Genomic DNA, 12,279 nt, shown 5'->3' with positions numbered 1-12,279 from the left:
ATTGCTGGCTACAAAATATGAATTATTTTCTGGCACATTTATATTTGCATACCTTGAAAAAACCTGTATTAAATGAGGAAGGGATGGGGGGGATTTAACGTCAAAATACGAGCCATAACACGAAATACAAGATATCGGGATGCATACCATTACAAAGGTCCATATACATTTTCAGAAGTGAAAAATAAGAAATTAAGAAATAAGAACACTGAATAAAGAGCTGTTTGGTCTTCCATAAAAGTGAAGTATCACCGGCTAATAGTCGAATGTTGTTGGTAATATTATCGGGGCTATCAAATTAAAAATACAAAAAATGTCGTTATCTCCCTTGTTGTGGGTTTGTTTTCATGTTCAGTGACGCAGGTCTTGTATAAAGACAACACTGTTATAACTGTGTGTGTGCAAGAAAATATTTTTAAACACTAACAAAATATATATTTACAGTTTTGACGTAAATATCATACCCTGTTCTCTGTAGGGTGCCAAGGTGACTAAGAGGGTAAGACGCTGTCTCGCTATCTTGGAGGTCGCGTGTTCGATCCCTGCATTAGCCGAGAAAGGTTATCGGGATTATCCGACGTGGTTTTCCTTTGTCAGTGGTGCAGGACGGAGGGCCCGACAAGGACAGCTGTCTAGTCGTTCGGAGGAGACGAAAAACCGAGGTCCCGTGTATACATTGGCGTGCATGTAAAAGATCCCTTGGCAGTTGGAATTTGTCCGGTGAAGTATGGCAGGTGAAGTAGGCCATAGTGCCCCTGCCCTCGCAAAATTTCCCTTATAACACACTGTACGTCGCATGCCGTCTTCATTATCCCAGTCGGAGCAGAACAGTGGGGCGTTAAACCCATTTCAGTTTGTTCTCTGTAGTTGAAACGGTTTAACATAAATCTACAACAGTCTTGCATGGGTGCATTTATGTAACGTAAGTAGGTCACAATACTAAGGGATACAAGTAATGAGTATTATTGTGGCCTATATATTCCAGTTCAATTACTATATTGAAACAACTAAGATTGCAGTCTTGCATGAGTGCTTTTATTTGATTATTGTGTAGATATTATACTGAGTAGAGTCAATATTATAAATAGCCTGGGTAGTTGTGAACAGGTTTGATCAAGTAAAAAGATATTGGGATCAATATCACCTGTTTTATATTTGAATACAGAAGACCATAAACTTGAGTAAATTTTTAGGCTTGTGTTTTTTTTCCATATAATTAACACAAGTAATGTCTACCGTCAACAAATAATTTGGGTTTGTCAAGATTGAACTCCATACAAAGTCTTAACTCGAGGGTATACAAAAAAAAGTAACGCAATGAAATAAATGGCTCAACTCGAACACCGAAAATTGCATGCCGTCTTCACAGGAATGATGTGAGTACTAATTAATCAACTGATTCGTTAAAATAAACCGACAAACTGATTATTTGACCTTTATAGAGAACACACAATCAAATAATCACCGGTAGATGACCCCCCGGCTTGCATTCAGGACAATCAGAGGGGTTCAGTAAACCTTAACGATGTGTGTGGGGCTGTGGGTGGGTGTGTGTGTGTGTGTGTATGTGACATGGCTTTTATTTACGTCCGCTTCCACCGAAGTGATATCGCACACAGTCCTTAAAGATGGCGATGGCTTGTTTATAGCTAAACTATATTTTCTGGTTGGCAAAAAGAGAGACCAGCGGCTGCCAGGCAGGATACGCCCACATTTTCGAGAGATGAATAGAGAACAAGCTAAAAAGAAAGTGATTTTTCCTACAATCAAGGGTCATAATTCATGAAGTGACGATCCGATATGCTCAAATATCGATCGAATGGAAGCAAGATCTTTAGCTTATAAACATGCATTTCAAGTTTCACCAAAATCGAATTAAAATTGTGACCTCTACAAGGTCCACAACCTTGATATACCATATTTTTACACTTCGCATACAAGCCGCGGCCATTTTGTCCGGCAATTTTGGTCCGATTTTGACGAAATTCAAACTCAACCTTCCTTACGGTGTAACGGTGATGTAATCAAACGGCTTATTAAATCGTATAATAATTATGACCTCCAGAGGGATCACAAGCTATCAAAAAGGCGATTTTTCGGACAATCAGGGGCCATAATTCAGGAAGTTATGATCCGATATGCGCAAATATCGAATGGAACCAAGATCTTTGGGTTATAAACATGCATGTCAAGTTTCATCAAAATCGTTTCAAAATTGTGCCATAATCCATGAAGTTACAATTGGAGATCTTTTGGAGATAAACCTATATTTCAAGTTTCGTCAAAATCAGATAAGAATTGTGACCTGTAGAGAGTCAACAAACAATTGTGGACGTCCGGACGGACAGGGGCGTCGACAATATACGTCTAAATGAAAATGTGGGCGTATAAAAACTCGGTAAGCGCAGGACTAACTTGTGGTACAATTGTAAAAATAACCTGCATTGTCTGTCTAGTTTGTCTTGACTAGACTAGATTATAAAAGCCTGGTAAAAAAGGTTCGCAATGACTTCAGTACTCCTATATGATATATATTCGGCACTGCATGTCAGTTCAAACAGTTCATCCATCCACTTATCTAACACACAACAAACAAATGTCAACTAACGGATGGTGTAAAGTTCTTGTATTTAAATGCTGGTTTAACCCAGCAAGGATGCGATGTGCAAGCAAGAACTGTGAGCTGGACACAATAGAAACATGTCAATATTATTAACAACAGAACATCATCTGGGGCCAGGTAACAACGGTCACAATCCGTCTCGGTTCCCACGGGTAATGTGGACCCTATAAATATAAATACATATTAATGATTAAATAAGAGTGTCAATATCACACCTCAAATTGTTATATCTAACATTAAAATAGACGAAAATACCGACAACACTTAAAGCATTGAAGTCATTCGCGACATTTGTCGTGTTATGAATCCATGAGTAAACAAAAAACAAAATCTCAGTGTCAGGTTGGCAGACATTTAGCGTAAATCACGTTTCAAGATGTGATTATGAGACGAGCATGGTATGGCTTAACGTTCAGGTATCCTTTATCTCAAACACACAAGGATAAGAGAAATACATCTGTAAACACAGGAGCAGAGTCTGGTCATATGGACAATGACAAAATATACATGGTGTAGCTGCTACGGGGAGAAAATAACCTTTAGAGAAACGGTCACCATCAGAAACTCGGGCCCGACGGGACTCTCATGTCCCATCATATAGTGAATACAATGTTGCAATGTATATGTGTTTTATGGTCAGTATTTGATTATAAGTCAGTTTTACGTAGGTCTATGTTCTGGTTCAAGTAGTGCAGTCTTAGTGCAAAAAAATTGTAGAGTGGCATTTCAATGTCAAACACAAAATCACGGTGATCTTTTTGTAAGAACATATTTGTGCATGTTTAAAGGCACAGAGAAAGTTCAACGCAAGTAAAATAATTGTGAATTTTTTTCATGAAACTTTACCCACATCAAATCCCTTTCATAAAGTTTATAAAAAAATTGGGTAATATTTGCAACTGCTGTCATATTTTTGTCGGTGATACGTATCAGTCCCGTCAGGCAGATTGTACACCTATGTGGGTCCTGGTACCAATGCGTTTTTTCCAAATTTATGTGACTTTTCCTTTGTGAATTGGTTAATATTTCTGAATTCATCCTTTATATAGATGACACAGAGATTTTAAATTACAACTGGTCTGTGAAATGATATATGTTTTCAGAAAATTGTCGTTGATGTGAGGTTTGTTCTAAGAAAAACATCAAATATCGCCCTCGGAGTTTAATGTGTTACATGTAATGTAATAATATGCTGTAATAAATCAAGAAATTGTTTCTAGATTTTCCTAGTGCGGTTGGAAATTAACTATACATTTTTATTTCAAGTTAAAATTGTTTACGCCTTTAATTGAATGAATTTTACTATGAATTATTCTTTCAAATAATTGAGAAAATATAGTTTTCTTTGTTTGAATTGTCTGTTTAGTGTTGTGGGTTGAAGTAAAGATGAAAATACAGATTTCAAGAATAATTTAAATTTTTTTGTCTTTTTCGTATTGAAAATAATTTACCACTTTACCGCCCGTCTGGATGTTGAAGTCCAACCCCCACCCGCTTCAGCAAAATTTGTAAACTTAAAAATAATTTTGTGGATACCCTAACCAAACCCAAATTATCTATAAAATATCATAAAACAATAAATTATTTTAAAACGTAACCACTTGGGCCCGAAAGGTTTAGCTATTCAGCTATTGATGGATCTTTTCAACCAATCAGCAACACGGGTTGATCCATGATGTGAAATCTCATACAATGCTAGCTATAACAGTAAATCGGCCTGTGGGACTGTCAACAGTCGATAGTTTTACTAAGTCAAGATATTCCAGGCTGTTACTGGTAGCAAGATGTGGACTTTATCAAGACAATTTACAGAATAGTGATGTATGAATTTTATGACTCACCAAAAATAACCATTTCAGTGGCAGAAAATACAAGCAGAAAAGCAAAAGTAATTTTTCGCTGTCCCATATTCCTGTGGCCATAGTGTCGCATGAGGTAGGCCAAGACGACGATTACGACCTGTACAATTGCAAATGCCACCATCGTTTTATTCCATGTTGGACACTTTAAAAACACTTGGAAAACTGGAAGTAATAAAATAAAGCAATATATGATGAGTCGAGTTGTTTACCGAGGTTAAACCTAACTCACAACCCGTCGGACTTGCTAGTACGGACAGTATACGGGCATTTGTTTTCAGAAAACCCGCGCGCAAGACATAAGCTGCATTTCATTTAATACGGATCCGGTCCGGTTGCGGATTCGGAAAAAAAACACTTTCATAGGATTTTAGTAAGAGTGTTTCCTTATGTGCGGGTGCTAGTACGGACAGTATACGGGCATTTGTTTTCAGAAAACCCGCGCGCAAGACATAAGCTGCATTTCATTTAATACGGATCCGGTCCGGTTGCGGATTCGGAAAAAAAACACTTTCATAGGATTTTAGTAAGAGTGTTTCCTTATGTGCGGGTGCGGATACGATTCTGTATGCGGCGTCCCGTACGGTTTTTCGAAACGGACCATGTAGCGTTCGGTACGGAAACGCATGCGGAACCGTGTCCGTAAACGCACATAAGGAAACACAGTTTGGGTAGCCAGCACGGGAAAAAGCCAATATTATAAATGTTTTTCTTCTTTTACGAACCGTGACAGTGCTGGCGCCATGTTGAAAAGAGGGCCCCTCCGCTTAAATAACCGCATATAAAGATACACAACCTGCCGTGTGCTATGTAGACTCCCGGACCGGAGCCGGACCGGATCCGTAATAAGGAAATGCAGCTTTACGCGTCACTTTTCCGTATCCCGTACCGTGGAAGATCGAACGCACACAGTACGTACCCCAGGGGGCACGGCTAGTAGACGCTTTGCGATGACAGTAAAAACAAAAACAACGTCAGACACATGTTCTTTGTAATGGTGACGTACATTATACCTACATCACAAATACTCTTGACTTAAGATCACTGTGGCCCGCAAGTCAGAAGTATACCTGTGGGTGGCGTGCAATCAGCGCACAAAGTCTGCACGATTGCCTAGAATGTGTGATTATAGAAAGTACAAATATGACTGTCACCATACCTTCACGACTAAGATTGACTAAGCTTGATGAACTCTAATAGTTATCCAAATGAAGCAGGGGGTGGGTGGGGGTGCATATTGTCCTTGCTACAACAGGAATATCGACGCCGGAACGCGAGGACTTTCAGTATAACAACCTATTCGAAGATCTAAAGAAGGAGTCGCGAGAAGACTAGATGTGGATGTCTCATAGCACAGTCGCGGGGCTCTTGATGCATGTGACACCCCGAATTACAATGGGTTCAAGAAGTAGCTGCCCACTTGAGCCCGGCCTGAAACTTGCTATTACCACCCGATTCCTGGTTACAAGAAATAGACAGGTGAGTTTTCATTCCGTGTGACACGTCTATAACTCAGGTACGATGTTCTAGTTGGAAGACACTTACCTATACAAAGCAATGTGAGATGCAAAAACAACAACATTAGACACTGAACTGAAAAAACAAATAAATCATATAATTAGATATTACAAGTTGGTGGAATTAATACTGAAAATGGAAACACAAATCAAACATGATGATGTGAAACTGTATTAAATACGAACTGTCTGTAAGTCATTAAGCGTGATTTGGGCGATACTGGAATTACTTGTAAAGTACAATATTTAAAAATCCAAGCATAGTTTAATTCCGTTCGATCAGTATTTACAGGGATGTGATATATCTTGATATAATTTATCAACAAAATATATCCCTAAACTTAAACTTTTCGCTAATCGTCAGTAAGCAAGTCGTTGTATTGTAGGGTGACGTCATGATAAAATATCTTGACCGCCTCCATCTTAACGTGTTCGCGAATCTTATAACACATAATTATGGAAGAACAATTATGGTTTATTTAGGCGACGTTTCGAATACTCTTCGAAACCTCGCCTAAGTAAACCAGTAATTGTTCTTCCATAAATGAATCGCTCTATCCAGTTACTAAATGCCTGTAAAAGGTCCTTATTGATAGACTTGTTTAAATCCGATTGAATCCACGCCGGGAGATTATCTAACTGTGAATTTGTTTTCTTAATTAAATGTTAAATAAACAACCTGTATACATATTACCGTGGATAAAACCGTGATAAAGTTGATAATCTTCAACAACTGATTAAAGCTTTTGATTACCTATAAATATTGGAGATTATCCATGTGTGACCTAACGATGTGGGCCGATAATTCATACTTACACCACCACTTGTTTTCGTTTAGTTCTAATGTCTCCTCGACTACATCAGGACCGCCTTTTTCTTCTTCTAATTGATCTTTTATAAATAAAACGAAGAGTAAAGATAGAACCAAACATAATTTTCTGCAGAATTAAAGCATTATTTATGTCAATAAATCTAGATGTATAGAAACCAAAGTGTATTTAATAAAAAGAAGCTTTGTCATAGCATTAGAACAAACTTGACAAGTCAAAAGCAGGTAAAACAAGTCCCAACGCATCGGTGGATCGCATGAAATCTATAATTAGGCTAGTATATCTGAGTTGATCAACGACAGGATCTGATATTTACAGTAAACACACACAATACATCATGAATATTAAATCACACAGTACACACATGCACTCCTAGCTTTAGAGACCATCAATCACACACAATACATCATATACACACATGGACTCCTAGCTTTAGAGACCATCAAGCATACCACGTGGACGTATAAAAACAAGATCATTTATACATACACTTGCAGTAACCTAAATTATTCTCTTCATCTTCCAGTGGAACTTTTACAACTAAAAATGAAGAAAAGAGAACATATTAAAGGAATATTCACGTCTACGGTCAAATACAGGTTCAGACATTCAATATAAAAATTGTCTACCCATAGGTTATTTAAATCGATCATATTATGATTTTGATATTTGTTGTATATTTCTTGCAATGTCTATGTAGTTTGTCTTATCAGCATTATTGACTTTCTATCGCAGTTGGGTCCTTGGTCAACAACCCGATCGATCAGGATTACACCCCCCCCCCACACACACCTCAAATCCAACACACTCACAAGCAAAGGATCGAAATTTCACAAAAGATTTAATGTTAAATACGTCACTGTACTGTCTTAGCGATACATTATGGGAGATTAGATAAAGAACTGGCAGTTCGCACTATAATAGCTAAACACTGAATTTTCGGCCTAACCTCGATCATCATTTTTAAATTCGGTACGATAAAAAAAAACCATGGTCTCGATTATCAATTTCATGATTAAATCGGATCCTAATCCAGTAAATATCGCAGTCTAGCGATGACATCGAGCGTAGATTAGGGTCGAGATAAATTAATTAACGTCTAATTAATAATTTAGATAACATTTCAGACCTAAAGAAAGACCTACAACAGCCAGATTTAGCTCTTGTATAATGTATGTTTAAATATGAACCTGTAATCAACAGATTAGTCACTGCGTAGCGTTAGCTTATGGAATACGGCGCTGTAATCAACAGTACAGTTACAGTTACTGCGTAGAGTAACAAACGATTAAATATACACAGCTTGTACACAGTCCATTACAAGTAGTCTAATTGAATATCACCAGGTGTTGATGTTTCAAGTTAACCGAGTTACTGTGGTATTGGAGGTGTATCACAGATTATATAACTTCACACCTATTCACCAGGCGAGTGTGGCGAAGATTCGGTCAGAAACACAATCACACCTATATGCAATACTGACAAATGGAAGATCAAAATTAAAGATTACCTTCGTTAGCCATTCCTGTGATTTCAACTTCTTGCTGAACAGTTGTTGTATCCACAACGTCGATAAAATCAAACAAAACGTAATCTACCATCGATCACCATGTTATGGAGCCCGGTAAGGGACATAAAATTACTAACCCGTGCTGACCAGATATTAATAGTTAGTTAACTGGTGGGATAACTGATAAATGGTGCGCGGCTGGTAATGAATCACTTGAAGCAGAAGTAGATGCCATGCAAGAAGCAGAATATGCTTAATCTTTGTAGAGTACCTTATATCAGCTTCAGATTTAGTAATTAATCGGATATTTTAATATCGGTGAAAGGGCAAGCTTCGGTAGTATGGTATATGTTATAGTGACATAATCTGGCAATACCAAAGACAAGAAACGCTACTATCAAGTTCAAACTTTGGTGTAGTAATGCATTTGCACATGTTCTGATACTTTCGTATATTAAGAGTTATTGCTTGCTCTTGTAGAATCTTGTGAACGTTATAGAACGTTTTGTTACTGGCAGGGGGGGGGGGGTGGCTGAATGGTTATCATACGGCGTGGTTTCGAATCCCCGGTTGTACGTGACAAGGAGTAGGGTCGCCTGTCCAACCGCGTGGGTTTTCTCCGGTTCCTCCGGTTTCCTCCCACTGCTAAAGACCCCTACGCGCAAGCGAATTATTGAGACAAAATTAAACCATGTTAGTCCCGAAATGAACTGGTTTATGTCGAGTGGACGTTAATCCGCATCTCTCTCTCTCTTTCTCTCTCTCTCTCTCTCTCTCTCTCTCTCTCTCTGTTACTGGCAGGTGTCTAAAGCTCATTAACCTTTCTTAGATTCCGCATCTAATAGGCCACTGTCTGCTTTAACCAATAAATACAATCTCCTTGCATCTATTTCAATGATATGATATTTATAATCTGGCACGCACTACGCAGTTACCTGGATATGGACTGTTGCTCCAGATAACGTATTTATTTTGATTTGTATCCCTTGTGGCGCTTCGTACATTTAAACCAGAACACAACTTTAATATACTTACATACTATAAATACACATAGCCACCGGTCTATTTAACATGAACACTGACGAGGCGGATAATGGCAGGGATTTCTTGTTGGGTTTTATTTACATTATAATTCAGTTATTGCATTCAACTGCATTTAATTCATAGCATGTTTGACACAGTTTGTGGTTGAATGGTTGAGAGCGAGACATAAAGTAATATATTGTCTCAATATATTACACAATGTCTTTAGCTCGAGACCATTAAACAACTTAAAATTCAGACACTCGCACGTCCTTTGCAATTCAATGCGTCACTTAATATTCAGCATGCCATATGCTCTGACTTATTGAAGATCGGAGGGGGAGGGGGCAATGGTTTGGAGCGCGCGTGCTGTATCATAAGGCCTGTCATTGAGTCAACTGAGGTGGTTTCGATTCCCCGGTGTACATGACAAGGAGTAGGGTCGCCTGTCCAACCTTGTGTGTTTTCTCCGGGTCCTTCGGTTCCCCCAACTGCTAAAAACCCCTACGCACAACCGAATTATTGAAATAAAATTGTACCATATGTTAGTCCCGAAATGACCTGGTTTGTGTCGAGTGGGCGTTTAACCCCATCTCTCTCTCTCTCTCTCTCTCTCTCTCTCTCTTTAGCAATTTCAAACTAATGGAATTGTGTTTAAATATGTGTAGGCAGAAGGATTATTTCGTTGTTCTATGTCCTCACTGTGCGTGACGAAGCTCGCCACTTTCAATACCAAAATGGCCAAGGGATCAAAATATTAGTGAACTTCGTGGATTGTGATCAAGAATCCAGACTGAACTGGAAGCAATCACTGACTACAATTATTATTGTCCTCCGCTTTTCGAAGAAAGCAGGTAACTATTAAAATAGGTCAGTCCATCCGTCTGTCTGTGCGTGCGTCATATTTTTTGGGACACAATAACCTTCCGTCTAATTCAGCTAGAATGTGGGTGTCTGTTGGGTGAATGTCGTAAGACATGTTTGGATCATGCGCATTTAATGCTGAGGCTAAGTAGAGATAAGCAATTTGATTGGTTGAGACTTGGTTCTTATTTGACTACATTCGGGGATGGAAATTTTTTGCTTAGACTTCGTAGCGATAAGCGATGTGATTGGCCAAGACTTTGGAACATAACAAATCCTCTTTAATTCAGGTAGAAAGTTTAAACTTGGTGCAGTTGTTCATTTGGTGAATGTCTTGAGTTCAATAATTAACATTTCCCACTAAAGCTAAGCAGGACTAAGCAATTACATTGGTGGGTGCTTTGGAACAAGATAATTTGATTCTAGATAATTTAGAGTTATGAAACTTGGTGTATAGTTTCACTACCAGGTACTTCAAAACCTTGACTGAGTTGTTCGTGAACATTTTCTGCTTAGACTAATTATAGATAATCAGATTGATTGATCGATATTTGTTAAAAATATTAATGTGCAATTGAGTAATATCTTTATATTTTGGGATTTCAGTGACTGTTGGATATGTTCTTTCGTCAGGGATCAACTTAAATATCTATGACACGTGAATATTGCGTAACGTTACGCTTACTAAGAATCGACAAACTTTAAAGCCGAAAACACAAATCCCACCACAAGGAAGAATTAGCATAAATTAAAGTGACGATCCCAATCTTGCTGTAACTAAATAAAATGTCCCAATCTTCATTCTGTTCGACAAATTGTACTATTATATAATATTCCAATTGATTGGTGCTATACATTTCCTTTAAACAAAACTATTTTTAAAAATCGGAAAAATTTAGGTAGGTTGGTGGTGTTCTCATAGATTGCACTATGAATGAGTCTGGAAAAACTTTCTATAAACCGGAAAAAAGGGAAATCCCACTGTATTACAGCGTGGAAAGCTATTTTTAGAACAGGAAGTCAATCAAATCTGGAGTTTAATTACCTCCAGATAGAAATTGATTTGAAAAGGTTTATGTAAAGCTTTTCAACTGTGACTGGGATTTAATTCGAACCCTCTGGACAAAAGAAATATGATTTAATAGATAATTTACACTTAAATGTGTGACACTAACGCATCTAGTACTTAGATTATGGCTATTTTGTTTTGCTGGAGCTGCCAAACCAACAAGAGTGGGGGTCATCACTTTAAAGCTATGAATATGACAGGGCATTCAGGATTTTCAGGACAGCAGGACGGGACCAAGTCCAGACATTTCATATCTTCATATTGTAGTTTCAGTGCCAAATGTGAAATAAAAGCATGTCGAGGGCATCTAACCCAGATGATTTGGAAACATTAAACGCTGCCATTTAAGATTGTTTGGAGCCCTGGACCCCTTCAATTGGGCCTTAATCTGTGCAAGATATACCTATGATTTGTCATCTACATTCTCGTTTTAGGCCAAGCATGTATGTAACAGTGAACTTATTTAACCAATACGGTAAATTACGGTACGTTTTATCATCATAAGCTAATAAGCTGACCTCTATTAGCTGATCATTACGGTACGTTGTATTATAAGCTAGCAGTGCATAGTGCTGATCTCTATCAGCTGATCAAGGATAAGCAATTGATGAGAAGATAAAGTCTTACGCTCCGTTTATAGAGTAGTTGATCGTCTCACAAGTTAGACATCCGAATATATTATACTTAATACACGTCGTGGACTCGATTGTGCTAGACAACCGAATCCATTATACTTGATAGTAGACTCGATTGTATTAGACAACCGAATCCATTATACTTTTAGTGACAATACGACTTACGGTTCTTGGTTATATTAAAATATCAAATACTTAATGCGGGAATCGTCGTTTTTTAACGTACGTACAAATAACGATTGACTTTAACGCGTGTACGCATGCACAGTCCTTAGTTTTTGAACACGAGAGCGAGAGAGAGAGAGAGAGAGAGAGAGAGAGAGAGAGAAACTGAAAATAAACAACTCCA

General features: G+C 38.0%; 1 long non-coding RNA gene across 1 annotated transcript; it reads right to left on the bottom strand.

Annotated features, from left to right (window-relative positions):
- Positions 1-1,019: 1,019 nt before the first annotated feature.
- LOC126829322 (uncharacterized) lies at positions 1,020-8,447 on the bottom strand. The gene is made up of 6 exons (XR_007683355.2): positions 8,340-8,447; positions 7,319-7,369; positions 6,816-6,890; positions 6,028-6,075; positions 4,465-4,647; positions 1,020-2,787 (listed from the first exon to the last, which is right to left on the bottom strand). It is a non-coding gene; the product is annotated as an uncharacterized LOC126829322 (long non-coding RNA).
- Positions 8,448-12,279: the final 3,832 nt, after the last annotated feature.

The sequence above is a fragment of the Patella vulgata genome, chromosome 8 (assembly GCF_932274485.2).
Source record: "Patella vulgata chromosome 8, xgPatVulg1.2, whole genome shotgun sequence".
Taxonomy (NCBI): domain Eukaryota; kingdom Metazoa; phylum Mollusca; class Gastropoda; family Patellidae; genus Patella; species Patella vulgata.
The sequence above is the reverse complement of the archived record's forward strand: the minus strand, read 5'-3'. Positions and strand labels throughout refer to the sequence as shown.